Genomic DNA, 17719 nt, shown 5'->3' with positions numbered 1-17719 from the left:
CTGTTTACACAAAGAAATAAAAAATTTTAAAAGTGGTAATTAGCATTAACAAATGTTATAAAATAACACACTAAACCTATTGACATATCAATCAGTTCGTACATAACCAGATAATCATTAAATTCCAATAAAATCTTAAACTTATACAACTGATAACTTAATTAGTTGTTTAGTAGCTAGCTTAACTTCACCTCAGTTCTTACCACTTATTAAACCATTACCAACTGTTATCAATTCACCCTTCCTGCAGTCAATGTCTGACACTTCAAATTATCTTTTATGGTCAACTAACAGCTCACTATTTAAAAGCCTCTTTCATTTCAATCGTCTATTATGCTCTGAATAATTGTAAATGTGTGACTGGTACCAATACAAAATTTTTACACAAAAAAAAAAATCTATTAGAAAAATTGCATAAATGTGGTAAAAGTATTATACCTTTCCTAATACAAGAACTTTATTTTATTACTAATATGTAGAGTTATGCTTCGCAAAAATATTTTTAAAATCTACATTTTATAATCTTAAATTAAAGAAAAAGTGTATTATATAAAATGCAACATACAGTACTAAAAATAAATAAAAAATAAATACAACATTGTGTGTATGCTCTGAATGGCTAATCTGATTCAGCTACAGTACAAAAATGCATTGGTTTTAATACACAATCTTAGATCAAATAACTTAACAAAGAAATACCACAAAAGAATATCAATGAAAAGTTGTTCCCAAAATTTATAGTAATGCTAACTTACACATACAAATATTCACCTTGATAGCTTAAACTAAACTTTTCTTATTTTACAATCCAAGCTGAGAAGAGACAACACTTTAACTTCAACATTCCCTATGTTGGTGTCATGCCAGGAAAAGTAAATGAAAAATGGTATAAAACTAATAACTTTAATTATGAGCAAAGGAGTAAAATATTATGTAGTGAATATTTTCCCATTTTTTAATAGATGTTATAAGTGATTTAATTTTCAAACATTCAGAACAACAGGATGTTGGAAACATCAAATTAAGATCACGTGTAACCTTTATGCAAGATAAATTCTAACCAATAAAAAGAGATTAATGACTTTTATCAGTACTATATGGATGTGTATGAGGATAAGGGTGATAAAATATTTGAAATTAATTTAACATCAAATAGGTTTACAAAAAAAAAATCTAGGTTTACCTATTTAAACTTTATATCTAAATCATTAAAAAATATTTCTATAACTGATATCCTAAACATGGTCTATTCAGCAACTTCATATTCTAGTAGACTACAAATTTAGAAGCAGCTGAAAACAGAGTATAAAAGCAGTAGTATACAAATAAATGTGAAAGCTATACAAGAACAGAATATCTAAGGAAGTAGAACAAGTGACTTTTCTAAATTCAGGAAGAAGGATGAAAATCAAAGTATTTAGGATAGTTAAGCAGATGTTAAAAACAAAACAAGATGTAATGGATAACATGTGTATCAATGTGTACAAACTGGCATGTAGTGATAACAAGAGAAAGGAACAATTGGAGAGTTATCATAGATTAATAAACAAAACTAGACATATATGCTAAACAAAGCCTATCCTGGTAATAAAGTTGCTAGTTGTATATGCAAAGAAAGGGAAGAATAGGAATTGTAAATTGATTAGTTTGTTCTTTTTGTTTTGTTTTTTGAATGTAAAAAAAATAATTTGGGAGATAAATATATTTTTAAATTATTATTTAAAAAAATTTTTGTTGTTTTTATATATTGCACAAAACAATTATTTGCTTTCAAAAATATCCCCAAATTAACTTTTACCATGCTGCAAATTACAGTTTTCAACAAGTAACATCTATGCTTGTGTGGCTATGAAATGAATATGTCTTTATGATGATTTCAAAACTATTCTCAAATATACTGTCAAAAAAAATAAACTGATTGTCTCATTTGGATTTTAGAATTGTCATAGATTGACCTTTTATTATAATAAGAGTAGTGCAAAATTTCTTGTCTCTTTATCATACCCAGTTTCTGAAACGGAAACTCACTAAACCTATAGATTTCAACCTGAAATTTATCTATTCTACATTCTTTTGTTTATTGCACAGGTGCATTGTGATAAGTACTTTATGAACTATGAGTAATTGTTTAAACTTAACAAACTTCACTCGTTTTAACTTGTTACTCTACAAATGAAATTGTAAGGCTGACTTTTCTAAGCTTGTTAACTAACTCATTTGATAGTAAACAATTACTGTAAAAATAAATGACTGAAATGCAGATCACTTTTGAAAACCTAATAATGGATATAAATGAAAGATGTAAATAAGGTACTTATGCCTAGCATGATATCAGTGTTGTCAACTAAGTTAAAATTGATTATATACTATTAGTTTCATATAAGTAATGGCAAAACTATGACATGGGTTTAGTACTTACACAACATAAGTTTTTAAGTGACACATGGTAGAGTTTCAAAATAGTCTCCCAGCAGTATCATAATGTAAAAAACTTATCTATAAACATTTACATAAAACTCAATACATGCAAACATGTAAGTGGCACTCCAATATCAGGATTGTACTGGCACATAGGACCTAAAAAAGGATGTACCATCACTATTTTATATAGTACCATCGTACTGTATATTTAGTATTTAATAACATATTGTAAGATGTATAACTATGAACAGGAGATAGTCAAAAATCTCTGCACAGCAGTCAAAGACATTCATTTCAACAAGAAAAGTTAATTTTAAAATCCAAGTAAATAATATACTAAGTTACAAAATTTTTCAAGATGAAGTCTTCAAATTCTAACAACTGTATTATGTAAGCAATTCAAATATTGAAAAAGAAAAAGAAAAACAGAAGCAAAAAACTGGGAATGATAAACTATTTCAGTTTTGAAGTATAAATTCTCTCTTAAGAGCTAAATAGTGTTTACAATGCAGATGACCTGGTTTCATTGAAAACCCAAAGGCTTGCAAAAGAAATATGAAACCTATAAAGGGATTGAGACTGAACATGACAGAAACCTTTACAAGCCAGCAAAATAGAATGGCGACCTTGTTTTGTATTTAGAAAGGGAATAAGTAGTAATCCTATACTATGTAAATATATCAATTAGAAGATTCATAAGAATGTAATGAATTCAGATAAAGTAATATAATAAATATATAGTTTGGTATGCCAGTTATAGCCTTATTGAATAGAATACATATCTCTGTTAGCCTCAAGATTGAAAAGGTATTGAGAAATTAAAAAGAGGAGTATTTTCAAAAGGAAACTATAGTTTGAGAAAGGTCTTGAACAAACATACCATTGTAACTGTACAATTGAGCAGATAAAGTGAGAGTATCTTGATTAAGTATCACTATGTTTCTATGTAAGAAATCTTATATCTCTACTAATATAAGAATATGCTCTAGTTTTAAGATCCTGTGAAAGTATTATTTACAAATTTAAAGTGAAAATTATCTTGAAAGTTTCAAAGTAGTCATATGCTTGTCTCAAAGCTTAAGCTATGCAAGTGTAAGTTATAATATTAGGGAGTTATTTATTCACAACAGTTTATAATATCTAGAAATTAAACACAATTATTAATACTTCAGTACAGTTATTTCCATAAAATAAGCATAGTTAAGGATAAAAATACAGAAGTTTAATATTAGTTCCCAAGTTTTAAAAACAGTAGACTAGTTCTAAATAAAGACAGAAAAAGGCAAACTTAAGAAATGTGTCATTTGAACTTATAACATAAAATTTAAATTTCAGAGTAAATATCTAATTTCTAAGGTCTCATTTTCATTATTACTTTATAAAGTCTCTTAAACCGAAATTAAGGACAAACCCCTGAAGACCAGAAATGATTTGATTTCTATCACAAAATCAATGCATTGTAGATACTAGCAGATAAAGCTCTCCATGCGGTTGGTAACTAGTCATTATAATAAATAAATACATTATAGTAAATACATTATATGTTGGTTCAAAGTAAACTCTGTTGTTAACTGTGTTCCCAGACCAGTCATAGCCAGACAAAACAATGATGAAAAGCATTCTAGTCTTGACAATCTTGTTTGTATATCACGAATTATTAACACTCAATATAACTTTTATTTAAGATGGTTGTATGTAATTTGTGACAGCTTTGGTTGCTATTTTCAACAAGTTCAACGAACAATTTTAATTCTCTATTTTCCTTCCTTTGTCTTACACTTTCTATTTCATAACTTCAGTGTAAGATAGCTGAACTAGCAGGCTAGTTAGTAAAGTGGTCACTTTTAGAAACAGTGTGAATTTGGATTTAGGATTGTAGAGAAGAGGTTTTTGCAGCTACATCATCATCTTTTAATATCTGTAGCTCATACTGGCATGTGTTGGACGGTTTGACCAGAGCTGGTGAGCTGAGAGCCTGCACCTGACTCCAGTCTGATTTGGCATGGTTTCTATGGCTGGATACTCTTCCTAATGCCAACCACTCCAAAAGTGAAATGGATGATTTTATATGCCACTGGCATAAGTGCTTTTAAGTGCCACCAGCATGAGTGCCAGTTGCATGACACCAGTATCTCCTATGACTACGATTTCACTTGGCTTGATGGGTTTTCTTCTCAAGCACAGCATATTGCCAAAAGTCTCAATCTTTTGCCATTGCCTCCATGAGGCCAACACTCGAAAGATGTTTTTTATATGCCACCAGCACAGGTGCCAGTTGCGCAACACTGGCATCAGCCACATTACCTCCGTGAGGCCCAACACTCAACAGGTGCTTTTTGCATGCCACCAGCATACATATATACATATCAACATTTGACATTATCACTAGATTTAAAACCTAGAAATTACTTAAATTTTAAAAATTCAGTTTACCATTTATATCTATTTCCCATGCTGACATGAGTTTAATGAGTAATTTCCTTGACATCTCTCAAAAGAAAACAATCGTATAAAACTGTTCCAAACTATAACAATCTTAGATAACTTAATCAGGTAGAAACTAAACATATCCTTGTAGATACAATTCACACACTGCTTTACAAAATTCAAATGCAATCAAACTTGATTATACCCTTTTACTAGCTCCAGCTAATAAGTTGTAGATATGCTGGGACACAACTTTTCTACTGAAAAGTAGTGATAAAAGAACTTTCAGACTATCAATCTTACATCTCCTTTCTCTCTCTCTCTCTCTCTCTCTCTCTCTCTCTCTCTCTCTCTCTCTCTCTCTCTCTCTCTCTCTCCCTCCCTCCCTTCCTTAAAGCATATCCCTTTAAACAGTTTAGTCACTACTCATCTTCAGGTATAATAAACACAAGCTGAAATTGAACTCACAAACTGGTATTATTTCACAAGGAGTTCCAATAGCCTTCTCTTATTCTGCCATGGAAAAATAATACTAACACATGTCAATTTAAGAATTATTTAAACTCTTTTCCACTAGTGGTTGTCATGTTAGACTGAATTGTATGCTAGGTTTACTAACTTAGTTCTCAGTTAATGAAATATGCAGAATAGTTTATTTTCCATAGTCTTTGCCATGACTCTTTCCCTGTAATGACAATTTTATGTCACTGTTCCAGGATTTTACCATTGATAGTGTCCAACCCATGTCAGCATGGAAAACGGACAGTTGATGATGATGATAATAATGATGATGAGTGTCTTTCCATATATTTAGTAAATATAAGTTGGCACATGTACAAAAAAATGACACTTGATGATAAAATGACAAACGGACACTGAGTCATTCTAGAAATAATATTTTATAAGGAAAACAATAAACGATTAGCACCTGTTCTTGGCTTGAAATAAGCACCTGTTCTTGACTTTAAAAAGCATTCCAGAAATGATGTGATTTGGAACTAATTTTTAAGGACTTTCTTTTAGCCCTTATTGTATTGAGTTGATTAAATCCACAGTAATTTAGTTGCAAAGCAAATGTCTTAACTAAACAATCATGCCTATGTCCAGTTAAAAAAACTGCTTCACTCAGCATGGACATAGTACAAATAAATTAATACATTGCTATAAAACTTTTCCAATTAGTAAAAAAGCAGAAATAATATAATCATTTTAATGCAAAGATAATCTACCTAGTTATATGTAAATAATTGTTTCCAATTCTGGCACAAGGCCAGCAATTTTAAGAGAGACGATTAGTCAATAACACCAACCCCAATATTGGCTGGCACTTTATCTTACTGATCCCAGAGGGATGAAAGTAAAGTTGATCTTGGCATAATCTGAACTCAGAAGGTAAAAAGCCAAAATAAATGCCATTAAGCGCTTTGTCTGATGCATTAATGATTCTAACTCATCACCTTTATAATATAAAAAATAAATCTAACTATATACTGTTGAGTTTATAATTTCTCTTGATTGCTATTAATGATAGCAACTTTGTTGGATTTCATAAAATTGGAAGTGCTTTTATTCAAAACTTTATATCTGCAAGTTAATGAATAAAATTGTCTATATATAATTTTGGGAATTAAAAAATAACAAACAATAAGAATATAGATATGAAATATAAATTATAGAAGTTACCATAAGAATTAGATTTTAAAAAACTTTTGAAATATGTTTAGGTATTCCATTAGATACTTATCACTTAAAACACTATCTCACTTGGATTAAACTATCATTAGAAATTATCATTATAAAAACATTACAAATGGTAATTAAAGCAGAAAATATACTAAACCCATCATTGATTCGATATTTGATTTCTGGAGATAAGCAACCAAGTTTGTAAATAATCAGATAAATATAATGCCTTTCAAATACATATATTTATATAATAAAATCAACCCTGTGTAAGTATATATTAAGAATTAGAAACAACTATATTTATTTGACTTGTAAAAAGCAAAAATAGAATTAATATGAGGATGGTGTTAACAACAATTAATAAAATTGTAACTGTTACTAGAAAATTTCATATTAAATGATAATTTTGACTGTTTGCACAAAATATGTTGTTTCTACAAGACATCTATTTAACTCTATTAACTCTGGCTTTTAACCAAAGCATTTAAGGTGATCTATTTTGACAGCTATTTAAAAATTATTTAAACATGCATGGATTAATGATAAATATGACTGGAAAAAAATAAATAAAATATCTTTACAATACAACATATATCAAGACAATTTCTTTACATTAGAATCACAAGGAGAAAGAATGACAAAATGGTCAAATATGAAAATTCTCAATTTTTTTTTTTTACATAATTTCATTTGAATGTTCCACTTTTATAAATGTGGTTTAAATAAATCTGTTTAGTCATAATTCCTAAAATAAATTAATATTTACATATGCAAGTGTGTGTGTGTGTGTGGGTGGCTGTGTGCATGCGCATGTGCGCACATGAGTGCAAGTGTATTGATTTGTGTTGGAAATTGTGGTTAAATAGATTTATTTAAACTAGAATGATAAAAATAGAACAGTCTTATTCAAAACTTATGAAATTATATAAAAAAAAATTGAGAATCTTCAAGTTGACCTCTTTGTCATTCCTTTTCCTCATGAAGAAATTGTCTCAACATATATTTTATTGTAAAGGTAATTTTTGTTTGTTACTTTATTTATTACACTTATTACATATTATTATTTTATTATTATATTTATTTATATGCATATGTATGTGTATACATGTATGTATATTACTGCACACACAAACACATGATGATGATGATGATGATACACTCACAAACACAATGTTTGTGTGTGTGGGTGTGTATGTTTGTGTTTGTGTGTGTGTGTGTGTGCGAGTGTGTGTGTGTGTGTGTGTGTACGTGTAGCTGCGAGAGAGTGAGAGAGTGCAAGTGAGAGATAGACAGACAGACATAGAATGATAGATAAACAGATAGACACACAAAGACACACTCATATACACAGCAAATTTGGAAACTATATACACCTGTAATTTGTCTCTACATGTGGGAATGCCCATGATGCATATGCATAAGTGCAACACTGAGGATTTCTATGTAAATACTCAATGCAGAAACCTTTCAAGTTGCAAGATCACCTGAGGTAGGTAAGTCAGTCAGTCAGTCAGAAACTTTACTAGTTTACATCTAGCCAGTCTGAGCAAGTAGAGAGATCGCTATTACTAAGACAGCAGGTAGTTTGAAAATATAGCCACAGTAAATAAAAATAGTAACCTTCTACTTTACAAGTAATATTAGTAGTTTATAAGAAACATACGATAAAATACTGCTTTACAGTCAAGGAAAAGAAATTTGAGAAGAAACATTTACTGCCAACAAACAGGAATTTCGTATAAAAATCCTACTATATGTAAAAATTGTATACTAAAAATAATATTCTAACTAATGATACTTAATCATATATAATTACAAAATAAACAGGTGTGTATAACAGTATATGTATATTTTAAATGGTTAGTGATTACCTTGATGCAACCGATTCTAAATGTTAAATTAATATTTTACTGTTAAGAGAAAATATTACAAGGAATAATATTGAAAAATTATTATCTTTTGATTGTTTATACATTAGCTGTCAAAGAACGAGTTGCTTCAATTAATGTTTACACTATAATAACCTACAACAAACATTGAAAATTACAATGAACAAATGTTTCCAAGTAAGAAAAACAGGTTAAATTATATTTGTACAAGTAATTTATGATTTGGAAGAGAAAAGAAAAAATAATAACAATATTTGTGTTGAGATATTCAAAAACATTACCTGGTTTACTTAATCAGCTGTTACATAGGTAAAATGAGTGAAAGGATGAAAATTATTAAGTGTTTTGAGTAATGCAAGTAAAATCCCAAATCCTTAGTTGTTTTTATATACAGTATCACAAACTGACCAAGCGATAAGAAAAAGATGAATTTCTTTCTGATTGTGATGGAACAATACAGCAGCTACTTATAATGTATAGTGTTAAGCAAGACCATCCCAAAAGAACAACTTTGGGCACACCCAGTATGTTATCAATAGTATTTATACACTTTTAACATCTGTAATAAGGTAAGAATATCAAACGTACTGGGTGGCTAACAACACACTGACGAACAGATAGCTGGCAATTCTTCTGTGTGAAGTAAAGAAATGAAAAACTATATTGCCAGCTTATATACAGCTATGATTGTGTTATGTGTTTGCTACATTGCAAGTGTTACAATAATTTGTATTTTGCATGTGTATAAATAGGTAGAGAAGTTTTGAACTTTTATTTGTTTGTTTGCTTATTTTTTATACCCAAGAAATTAAAGGTGGCTAAGATTAACTACTTGACCTCTAACACATGTTTCCATGACATTTCTAACGGATAAATAAATAAATAAATAAATATCATCTGAGAAAAATAAAATTATAATAAAATGTTTTTCATTTTTAATGTAGACTACAAAATAAAATCTACATAAATTGAATGTATATTCAAAATTATTTACTAGATAATTCAATTGAATTTAAAATTAAGAAACTATAATTTGTAAAAAATCATTTCTTGTTAAAGTTTTATTTATTTAAACATAAAAAATAAATAAGAGTTGTGAACTATTATGTTCACTTACAACAGCTGATGATAGAAAATATAAATGTAGGAGTAAGTTAAGAATAATTTCTTTTTTATTAATGATTTCTTAAAATAGAAATAGCTATCATTATTCAAACAACTAAACACAAAATAACTTGGCCTGGTAGGATCATTAATTAACATCTTCATAAATAGAAACAGGATATAAATTACAAGAAGAATAAATTAGAATTTTCTTTATCAGTAAAACCCCTTCAATTTAATCTCCAAAGAGCAATTAATTCTTTAAAAACTTTCTTGGTTAATTTATACATTTTTTCTATTTCCTACAAGTAATGGTAATTAATGCATAGCATAAATTGAATACTAACTAGATTACATGAAGTGATTTAATCAATTCCAAAAATAAGTTGAGCAACTGATACATTGTTAAATATTGATCATTTTTCAATAAAGATGCATATTCCAGGAGTGTATTTTTTTTATTTTCAATGGTTTACTCAGACTGGAGGCATGGCTTGAATGCTTACAGCAGTGCTACCTTTGATAAAGGCAAGAACCAAATCCAGATTAAGTCTACTATCCAATAATAAGAACAGTTCCTGGATAGCTCCCACAGTTTCCATCAACCAAAATTTCACTTACAACACATTGGTCAATTCAAAGCTATGGTAGAAGACACTTGGCCAAGTTGAACAGTGGGATCAAACATAAAATTCCATAGCAGTAAAGTAAACTTTTATATAAGAAGAGGAAATGCAGGGCTTCTGGTGATAAATATCAACAATACAGCTGAACCAATTAGTAAGAGAGATAACTCCAATAGGGCCAAACAAAATTTATTATGTATGTGTGAATCCAAACTTAGATTAATATAACTGGATGAGAAGATAGAAACAGTTAATGGTTTTGAAAGATACAGAAGGTTTGATAGAGTTTTCTCCCTCTTTAGAAGACCCAGTTATTTTTAAACAAACCTATTTAACATTAGGTAGTCTGAGCCCCTACTGAATTTTCTAATTATTATATGACCCCAACTTCTAACTTAAATGCATGATAAATCTCTATGAGTTGTAAAGAAGATGTTAGTACATCATTTTAACAGTTGAAAAATATTTCAATATTTATATTTATTGCAGATATAAATAAATACAATTGATAAAAACTGTAAATGTCTGGGCTTTTAATTAGCTTTTGTTTTCAAAATAAGTACAACAGGAATTCCAAGCACTGTATAACAAAACTGGTATAATTGCTCAAGTGGAAAATTTCCTTTTTAGATATGTTACAATGAGTGATTTTGTAACTGATAATTTCTCTATAATTACATACTATCAGTATTTCAAATCTACTATCACTGATTTGTTACTGTGAACCAAATTTTTATTTTTAGATGAACAGTTCATTCAATGTATTAATCAAAAATAAAATTGCAATTCCCTCAGATTACATATCAACAACATCAGATTGCTATGAATATTCTAGAGTTCATACACTAAGAGTAACAATTTCTAGTCAAGTTGACAGGTAAATTCTGGAGGTTGCTAAACCTGTTAGAAATAGCCCTCAACTCATATCCTATCATCTTACAATTGTAAAGATGAATTGGATAATGTAGTCATGGATACACCACTTCTAAAATAAGATGGAATGATTAGAGAGAGAACAACTTTGATCATAGGTCAACAATCTCCAGTAACATTTGCTTAGGACTACATTATTAAAATCTAAATTTACCTACAAATAATTCAGTTTCAAAACCAAAAGTTACTTTTTTTCTTAACTCAATGAAAATAAAGTATTTCAATACAAATAAGTATTTCTTAACTCAATGCAAATAAAAAATATCAGAAAAGCTTTGACTAAATATATATTAAAGACAAGTTCAAATCAATATAACATTAAAGAAGTTTATATAAGATTCATTTAGGTTTCTTTCTACTAAATTCAGAAATGATAATGCATCTTGGTAGAACATAAATTCCTGACAATAAAAAAGTCATAACTGATAATAAAAGTAAGTATTAGTTACCTAGTTATTTGAAAATTAACAATGCAAAGTATATGAATGACCTTAAGTGGGAACAGATAAAATGGTTTATTTAGGACAGTGAGTTAACTGTGGAATTTCATTTGAATTAAACTTCTTTGATTGTGATAAAGTGGTACATACATTACAACAAAAAATGCTTGAACCAAGAAATTTTAAACACTATTTTAAATTTTGTTGTGAACTTGAAGATAAGGCTGTGTAATTAAGAATTTGACTTAAAAACTATTTTTTGAAGCAAACTTCTGGCTAAACATCTTCAGTTATTCATTAGGTCGACTAAAGCCTTGAGTCAAATTTGGTGGACAGAAACTGCGTGGACATCTGTCAGGGAGATTATTTGTTTTTAAAAATCACCATCTGGTCCACTGAGGCTTTTAATGAAGTTCATTCCACTGAACGCATTCAGACCAGTTTCCAGTGTTAGGATAACTTCTCTTCTACTAATCTAAAGAGTTGCAGAGAATGGTGATGGGACACTGTACTTCCTATTCTGTCTAAGCCATTATAAACATGAAAAAAAATATATATAAAACTTTAAAATGTATAATCCTGGAAAATGTTTGGTTAATAAGATAAGAAACAGTTAACAATTTGTAAAACCTGAACAGAGAAAAAAAAGAAAAAGACTATAAAGATATTTACATAGCTACCAACAGGACACTATCATTCGTAATCAGAATTTTACATCAGAGAAAGGCTCTACTGGACGGAGTCCAACAACTAACTGCCCATTTTATCTGATATTTTACTCTGTAAGTCATTAAAACTGTAATTTTCTGATCTTTACAATTATGTCTGTTCTATTTCTAATCTGTCCTAAATTTAAACTCTTGAGCGTGCATGTGTCATCATCATTATCATCTTTTAATATCCGTTTTTCTATGCTGGCATAGGTTGGATAGTTCAACAGGAGTTGACAAACCAAAGAGTTACACCTTGGTTTCTACAGTTGGATGCCCTTCCTAACACCAACCACTTTACAGAGCAAACTGGATGCCCTTTTCATGTCACCAGCACAGCTGCTTTTTGCTTGGCACAAGTACAAGTGCTTTACATGTGTGTGTGTGTGTGTGTGTGTGTGTGTGTGTGTGTGTGCGTTGATACAGAGTTGCTTTGATTAAAATTTTCCATATTGATAGTAAGTTGCTTTGGATAAAAATTCAAAAATCTGTCCATAACCACTAAAAACATGTCAATCATATCTAAGTAATTAATAATTTGAATCTTTTAATATTCAATATATATTTATATATATCTTCAGATGCCATAAGGGATTTTCATTAGTGTTTCTTTACACATAAAAATTCAGTTACCTGTTACCTGTGAAATTAATTAATTCCATCAAATTATTTTTTCCTTTCCTTCAAGAGTTGCTAATAACTGGCACTAGGTGTTTGTTTCTCTTCTTCAAGTTTAAAGCAATGAAGAAAATTTAGCCTATGTCATTTAGCACATCATCATCTACCTGAATTATCTAATTTCATGTCATTGGCCAACATGAGTTATTTCCCTTGGCTTTCTTACACAAAATGCTATTCGGAGATATATGATTTTCCCTTAACAAAAAGAAATATTTTGAGTTAATAAGGAGCTTCTATGCAATCAGTTGACCTTCTGAAAATAGAAACTAATTATCCCTCAAATCAAAAGATGCCATCTAAATAAAGGAAGTATACACTGGATTATGCAGTCATTATATACAATGACCGGATGAAAGGAGGCTTGTTACAACAGGGAACATCTTTCTCATAGCTCTGCTGTATCAGAGTTTAATTTGGCTTAAACAACAAAATATATTAATACATTCAAATTTTGCTTCTTTTGTCTTTGTTAGGATAGTTTTCAAATTACTTGAAACTATTCTTAAGAGCACAACTTCACAGTATTTCTCCATATAGTTGAACTTTTATTTACAGAAATTTCTTTTGACTAGGCTTAAGAATATAGATGATATAACCCATAGCCAGATGTTTCATCACTGAACACATGAATTTGTTTATTATCAAAATGGCAGACTGCTGGCAGAATCATTACAGTGTCACACAAATTTTTCCAATCATTTATATTCTGAGTTCAATTCTGGCCAGGGTGAACTTTGCCTTTCATCCTTCCAAAATCAATAAAACAGAATATCAGTCAAATACTGGGTTTAAAGATATCAACTAACAACATCCCCTCAAAACCACTGGCTTTGTGCCTAAATTAGAAACTATTATCTAAATGAAAATAAAGCCAATGTAATAGCCTTCTTTCTTCCAAACAATTGGATTTTATATGAAGTGGAAAATCATTTCTTTCAGAAAAAAAAAATATAGCAGATAATAAACCAGTCTGCTATAAAGTCCAGCACCATATAATCAATACCAATATGCTATTGGTACTTATTTGCTTGGAAGCATCATTGATTCCAGCACAATGTAGAACTAAGAAGCAACTTTGTATACCCTAAAGCTTTCATCATACCTTTTTGTAAAATGTACTGCAAGTACTAGTTTTTAAAATTGTTTTTTTTTTTGGTTCTTTTTTGCTTTTTCTTTATCTACCACATGTATAAAATATTTACTATGTCCAAATTCTTCCCTGTTCCAATCTTAAACATTTCTAACCTTACAAGTTTTTACATAACAATGATTAAAAAATATTTCCTATCAGATAACTATTCGGAATTTTCCATGTAAGATTTAAGTTGGAATTTTTAATAATTATTTCACAACAGATCTGCATTCAGTTGTCTCATTATATAGGTGCAGGCATGGCTGTGTGGTAAAGAAGTCTGCTTCCCAACCACATGGTTCTAGGTTCAATCCAGAATGTGTGTGTGTGAGAGAGAGAGACCCACCACTACTTGAAAACTTAGGAGGTCAGCAATAAGTGACTGGTGGAATAAATACCAGACTTTAAAAAAAATGAAAGTACTGGAGTTGATTTGTTTTATTAGACCCTTCAAGACAGTGCCCAAGAAGGCCCACAGTCTAATAACTGAAACAAGTAAAATATTGGGTCATCTCATAAATAGTGCAGTTTTTTCAATTGCATGAACTAAAAGTTGGAGGGGGATGGGATTAACTACCTGCATCAACTTGTTATAAAAGCAGGTAGTCATTTTACCTTGTACTTATTCTTAGTGCAAGTTTTGAAGAGTGCAGTTCGATTTCAACAGTTATTTTTTCAAAGCTACGATGGAAATGGCAAGGGAGCATATTTGGCATATTTTATGAGTTCAATAACATAATGGAATGTGCGAGGAATATTAATGCAGTATATGGAGATTGGACAATAAGCGTAAGCCAGTGTCAATGGTGGTACAAGAAATTCCAAGCTAGAAACTACAGCCTAGAAGACAAGCCTCATCCTGGAAGATCTGTAGAGCTCAACAAGGACATCCTGGAAACCCTGGTGGAACAAAATTCTATTGTAACTGCTGAGGAACAAGCTGAGATTATTCAATCAGTCATTGACACCTGCATGCCATCAGTAAATTCAGCAAATTGGCTCAATGGGTCCCTCACAAACTTTCCAAGTCTAACCATGTGCAGAGAGTGAATATGTGCTCTTCTTTATTGCCATGTCTCACAAATGAACATTTTTTGGACCAAATAGCGACTGGTGACAAGAAATGGATTCTCTATGTCAGTGGACAGGGAAAGGAGAAACACCAGCACCTCAGGCTAAAAAAGGTCTTCACCCATTTAAGATGTTATCTGTTTGGTGGGATATGAAAGGTTTAGTCCACTTTAAACTTTTAAACCCAAACCACACAATAACAAAAGAGATCTACTGCAAGCAGCTTGAGTGACATAAGTCAGCATTAGAAGAAAAATGACCATCTTTGGTTTCAAGATGAAAGGTGTTCTTCCATCAAGATAATGCTCAGCCACATACAGTGAGGATGATATTCCAAAGGCTGGAGCAGTTTGAATGGGAAACAATGCTCAACCCACCATATTGGCTGGACATTGCCCCATCTGATTATCATTTATTCTGCAGTCTTCAAAATCATTTGGATGGAAAAAATATGAATTCTGTAGATGAGGTGAGAACAGCACTGGAGGAGTATTTTTCTTTACGGACAAGTGAATTTTGGAAGAGGGATTTTGTAAATCTACCAGATAGATGGAAGAACATTGTAGAAAATGAAAGAGAGTATATTGCAGATTAAAAATGAACTTTATCTTAATTTTGAATTGCATTATTTATGAGATGACCCAATAGAAATGAACTATGTAAATATTCTCTTTGACTAAAGATTGTCAAAACTTTTGGCAAGTATACTACTCTACATACTGATCTTATAATTTACAAATAATAACGCTGTAATATTTCAAATAGTTATTATTTCTAACAAAGAAAATATTGAAATCTTAAACTAAATATATAAAACAAAATCAAGATGAAATCATAAAATGAAAGAGAGTGGGAGAGAAAAATTGTCAAAAACAAAATATATACTCGGTTAATTGACACTGAAAGAAAGTAATGAGAGTACAATTTTCCTTAATATTTTTTTCCCAAAGGCAAAAAACTCATAATTTCTTAAATGCCAAAATGGGAAAACAAAAGTACAATAGAATTAAATAAATTACATTTAAAGTTAGATAATTGAATTCTATGAGTGTACATAAAACAGTAGCCAGTGTACCTATACATCAACTGAACACATGGGTTCTTGTCTCAACAGATATTAACTTTTTTCACTTGTGTTTATTTATTTATTTCAAAACTGCTGTGTGTGTGTGTATGTTGTGCACGTGTGCAATTATTCCTAATACCTTAAGGGAAAACAATAAAAACAGCATAAGCTGTGGCAAGAATGACATGTTACAAAATTAACTCGTTACTGATCATACAAGCAAAGCTGTTAAACTAAATATTTTATTTATGAGACAGTGTTTTTGTCTCTAGAAAATCGAAGATTTGCAAATGTTGGAAAGGCACGAAGCAAACATGTTTTGTGGGATGTGTATTAGTGTGCATGAATGACAAAATACAATAAACTGAGAGAAAAATTGGATATGAGAAAAATTAGATGACAAAGAAGCACGAGTTGTGACAAAGTGTTGTGTTGACAAAGTCCTAACCAATTCATGCAAGCATGAGAAAACACATGTAAAAGATTATCCTGCTAATGACAACAGAGACTGAGATGTTTAAATACCTACATTTGTGTTTCTCCTGTCTTTTCATCACTTTCTTATCTGTCACTTACTTTCTCCTTTATCAACATGTCTCTTTACTGTCACACTATCTCTCTGATCCACTTGTGCAATGAGGGATGGCACTGCATTGGATCTGCCTGTATTCAATTTTACCACCATCCCTTTTCTCTCTCTCTCTCTCTTTCTCTGCCTGTCTCTCACTCACTCACTCATCCTTCACTTACAACTTATTGATATTCAACACTCCCACTCTCAATATAATTGATACCCCTCACTCTCTCACTACTCCTTCAACTATTACTTATTACTCTTTCTTTCTCTCTCCCTTTGAAAACTCTTCTACTATCAATTTGTTTCCTTCCTATCAAGTTGCTTCCTCCCATTAATTACACCACATACGTTGTTTATATCTTGTCTCCTTAACAACAATTGGCATATAGCTGTCTACCACTCTCCCTGTCTCTTCCACTATTCCTTCCTTATTCACCCTTTTGCCTTTGTCCTCTTCACATTATCTGCTTTAGACAAAACAAACCTCTCAAATTTGTGCCAAGTACAACAAAACAACTTTCCAGAGCTAGTGAACAAATGAATGAAAACATATGGAGTAAAGAAGACTCCTTAGCCACAAGCCAGAGACAAGACAACCTCTCTTATGCTGGTGCCATGATAAAATACACCTAGTACACTCTGAGAAATGATTGTGGAACAGATGATGGCAATGTAGTATAGAGACGCCTCTTTAGTCTTGCCAGGGCAAAACAACTATTCTAGTGCTGATATCAAAAAAGTGTGTAATGCAGTCATTACACACTCTGTAAAATAGTTGAAAATAGGAAATGGCAGTGCATCAGTATGGCCGCAGCTATGAGCTGGAACTAAGGGGAAAAAATAGGAAGAGGTGACAATCATAGAATTTATCTTGAAAACAGTACATAAACCTAGTTGCATGATTTGCAGTACCACACACAAAAAATACTAATACAGTGGATACTGTGAAATTGTTT

At 30.6% G+C, this 17719-nt stretch overlaps 2 protein-coding genes across 16 annotated transcripts in view; one reads left to right on the top strand and one right to left on the bottom strand.

Annotated features, from left to right (window-relative positions):
• The window catches only part of LOC115211517 (supervillin), a 273144-nt gene that overhangs the window by 140331 nt on the left and 115094 nt on the right, over positions 1 to 17719 (bottom strand). The window lies entirely within an intron of this gene.
• Positions 1 to 17719, top strand: part of LOC118764967 — a 115527-nt gene that overhangs the window by 18660 nt on the left and 79148 nt on the right. The window contains exon 1 of one of the 6 annotated variants that reach the window (XR_005000837.1): positions 7768 to 8027. The exons of 4 other annotated variants lie outside the window; for them this stretch is intronic. The gene's annotated coding sequence lies outside the window, so the exon portion shown is untranslated. Of the gene's footprint in view, positions 1 to 7767; positions 8028 to 17719 lie in introns of those variants that run through there. One more of the 6 variants, XR_005000849.1, reaches the window with a different exon arrangement.

This window comes from Octopus sinensis, linkage group LG1 (genome assembly GCF_006345805.1).
Source record: "Octopus sinensis linkage group LG1, ASM634580v1, whole genome shotgun sequence".
In the NCBI taxonomy this organism is placed as follows: Eukaryota; Metazoa; Mollusca; class Cephalopoda; order Octopoda; family Octopodidae; genus Octopus; species Octopus sinensis.
This window is presented reverse-complemented; position numbering and strand designations above follow the sequence as displayed.